The sequence below is a fragment of the Xenopus laevis genome, unplaced genomic scaffold, assembly GCF_017654675.1.
Source record: "Xenopus laevis strain J_2021 unplaced genomic scaffold, Xenopus_laevis_v10.1 Sca19, whole genome shotgun sequence".
Classification (NCBI taxonomy): Eukaryota; Metazoa; Chordata; class Amphibia; order Anura; family Pipidae; genus Xenopus; species Xenopus laevis.
The window spans coordinates 14561-17728 of NW_024467172.1; the positions used below are offsets into that span (position 1 = coordinate 14561).

Consider the following 3168-nt stretch of genomic DNA (forward strand, 5'->3'; position numbering starts at 1 on the left):
CTATGGTTGATGTTTATTGTCTATTAACTGCTTACTGGTGGATGAAAATATAGAATAAAAGGATAGGGTAATACTTCGGACAACAGGTGACAACTGGATATACATTGTTTCTGACATTTGTGGGGGGAGGGACAAACGTGTCCCGACAAACGTGTCGGCCCCCCGGCGTCCTGTGCGTAGGACCAAGCAAAGTGTTAAGCAGTGTCTGCTACGGGGGGGAAGGACAGAAGTGTCCAGGACAAACGTGTCGACCCCGAGAAGCGTGTATATCATACATCTCCCAGACGTGGGAGATGAGTACATTTGCAGCTGATTGACACAAGTGGTCTTTCTTCGGGGCTAGCAAACCCCGACTACCCAAGCGTGGGAGCGTGCAAATTGCTGGAGTAGGATAGCACACCTACTCCGTGACGGGTTGTCCCTGTTATCCCTAGTTGTGATAGTCAGAAGACCCACCAGTATTGAGGTTGTTGTTCCCCTCGTGGACGTCATTGAGTATTGTATTGTGTGTCCAATGTCCTGTCCAGAGTGCGTGTTGGCCTGTTTATGTTATGTGTTACTTCGTCTCTGGGTGATTTGGATAAAATAGAAGGGACCCTGGACGGAGAAAAACAGAGATAGTATCGGCAGATATAGTACCAGTAAGGCCGGCCCTGATGTATTCGAAGGCGAGAGCCAGTGGAGGCAGGTATCTATATAAGTATATGGACAGTATCAGTAAGGCCGGCCCTGATGTATCCGAAGGCGAGAGCCAGTGGAGGCAAGTATTGTCCATATACATAGGCACAATACCCTGGGTCCTCCCAACTGATGAACTTTGTGATTAGTCAGTGGGAGGCGGTTTGTCTATAATACGTGTGGAGATAAAAAGTTCCCGATTGACTGAGTTTTGTACCTGTCAAGCCTGTGGCGGTCCCCCACGTATCATACTGTCTCTGTTCATATCTGGCTAAACCCAGTAAGACATCCCACCAGAGTTGAAATTGTGTCAATGTCATGAGCTCAGTTATGTCGTGTTTGTTTTTACTTGTGTGTATCAATTTAATCATTATACAGACTGACCAAGAACCCTGCGCAATATAGTCTGTACTCCTTGTCTATCCACAAAGTGTAATTTTTGTATTAGGTCTGGGGATAGGGTTATACAGCCAGATGGCAAAAATCAAGTATTTGTACCACCTTTCCCATTGCATGGCAAATATACAGCCACCGCCTTATAATGGAGCCTCAGAAAAAGGACAGATAGCCAGAGTATGAGAACTAAAACGTCATTGAGTTTCCCTGGTGGCCATCTTCCCCTTGGTCACTGCCCCAGTCTAGATCTGAAGAGTAATAATGGGACAAAAACATCAGTACAATGAGTGAGGGGGTCCCGGCATGTGAGTTAGTGGCAGGCCGGGTGGGTAAAAAGGTATGTAAGAAAATATGATAGATTGCCAAAAGAATGCAATTTGACCAAGAATGACCCCCGCCTACAGCCGGAAGAATGGCGTCTTCTCTTAACCGAGAAGAGAGGTGTGCTACTTGATAAGGGTTTTGTAGAGACCGCTGAAGTTTAAAGTTGTTAAATGCTTACACAAAGAATAATCGAATCAAATAGAAAAGTTAAAGTGATGTATTAGAAGCTCTAATCCTACAAGAGTTGAGTGGTTGTTACTCATATGGCATAACCACAATCTGGATCTTTTTCACCAACATGAAGGTAAACTTGATGCAGTTTGGATCCATACCCAATTCACTCATTGGTACAGGTTAAATTATTTTCATTATTCTCTAGACAGATGTGAATTTATTATTTCATATTATTGTACTGCATTTGCAGTACAACAAGAGGGGAGTAATATATTGTGGGTTATGTTGTTGTTACTTTTTTTTTTTTTTCTCTAATTAAATAAGCTTCAGTTCATAAAATGCAGCTTATGTGCTTGTGCCGCTGCTAAAAAAAAAAAAAAAAAAAAGAAAAAATTTTCTCCCGTAATCTTTGCACTTGTGTATCTTGCATCACAAGTCTGCAAGTGTAAGGAGAATGCAGAAGTGACTTCGATTTATTGTTGATTTTATCTGATAACCAGTAATTTAACTACCAAATTTGTAGAAAAAAATGATGCTACTAAAATGGGTCTATGTCATTCTCATTTAGGAAAAAAATATATATAAATATATATAAAGGTATATATATAAATATATATAAAGGTACAAGAGAGAACTTGTTAAATGTTTTTCCTGGTTATGATTAATCAATATTATTTTGTTATAAGAAGGAAACAGTACAGGTTGTATTTGATAGTTTACACAATTAAATTTTCGATTCTGTTACAAATTTGCAAATATCACTGATCTTAAGTGGAGTTGTGTCTTTGTACCATCCCACTTCCAACAACACAATTACTGGCAGCATTTGGTTGGATTTATTCCCAGCTGTCCTGTCAATTCTCCGCAACAATCCTATCAGGTGTTGTGGACTTTCTCCATTTGAATTAACCACAAGCAAACGAACGTCCTTCACTCATATCATAATTGTACAACCACTTCTCATTACTGACAGTTCATACAGTAGTTACATTAGAGTTCTTTAGCTAGTACATTAGATAAGTCAGTATTAACAGAACACCAGATATTGTCACATTGTCTCTTTGTTTCCAGGTTGGTGATCTGAGCAAAATTCCATCAGTAGCTGTTGAGATTATTCCAATCCATTCCCAATAGAACAGCTATCATTGATCCCACCACTCATAGAAATCAAAGAGAAGAACAAGAAAAGCTGCTAGCAGAAGGGTTAAGTTAGAAAAATAGAGAATAGTGAGAAGAGACAATTCATCTTTCAGTGCTGAAAACAGCAGCGCTGATACAGGCAGTTCTCAGCCCCGCAGCCAAGCTCTACCCCGCCCGTACAGTACAAACTAGAGAAGAGGGGGGGAGAGGCGGGGGCACACACACAGCACCAAATCTTAGAAGGATTTTTCAAGACGTTTCACAACCCCGTACTAATCCACTCAAATTTGGACAGGAACTCTTGTTTATCCATAGTGCTCATAACCCCAATTGGACTGATATGTTAGTTGTAATCAAACATGTGTGTGGTCCAGCGGATTACCAACATCTGCTAGCTAAAATGAATTGGGACATTAACCCTGTTGACCCAGCCCAAGTAGGGGGTCCCGTATTTAC

The 3168-nt window shown here is 41.0% G+C and overlaps 1 long non-coding RNA gene across 1 annotated transcript; it reads left to right on the top strand.

The window, feature by feature from the left end:
* Positions 1-1220: 1220 nt before the first annotated feature.
* Positions 1221-2934, top strand: LOC121399250. Its single transcript, XR_005964855.1, has 2 exons — positions 1221-1702; positions 2644-2934. It is a non-coding gene; the product is annotated as an uncharacterized LOC121399250 (long non-coding RNA).
* Positions 2935-3168: the final 234 nt, after the last annotated feature.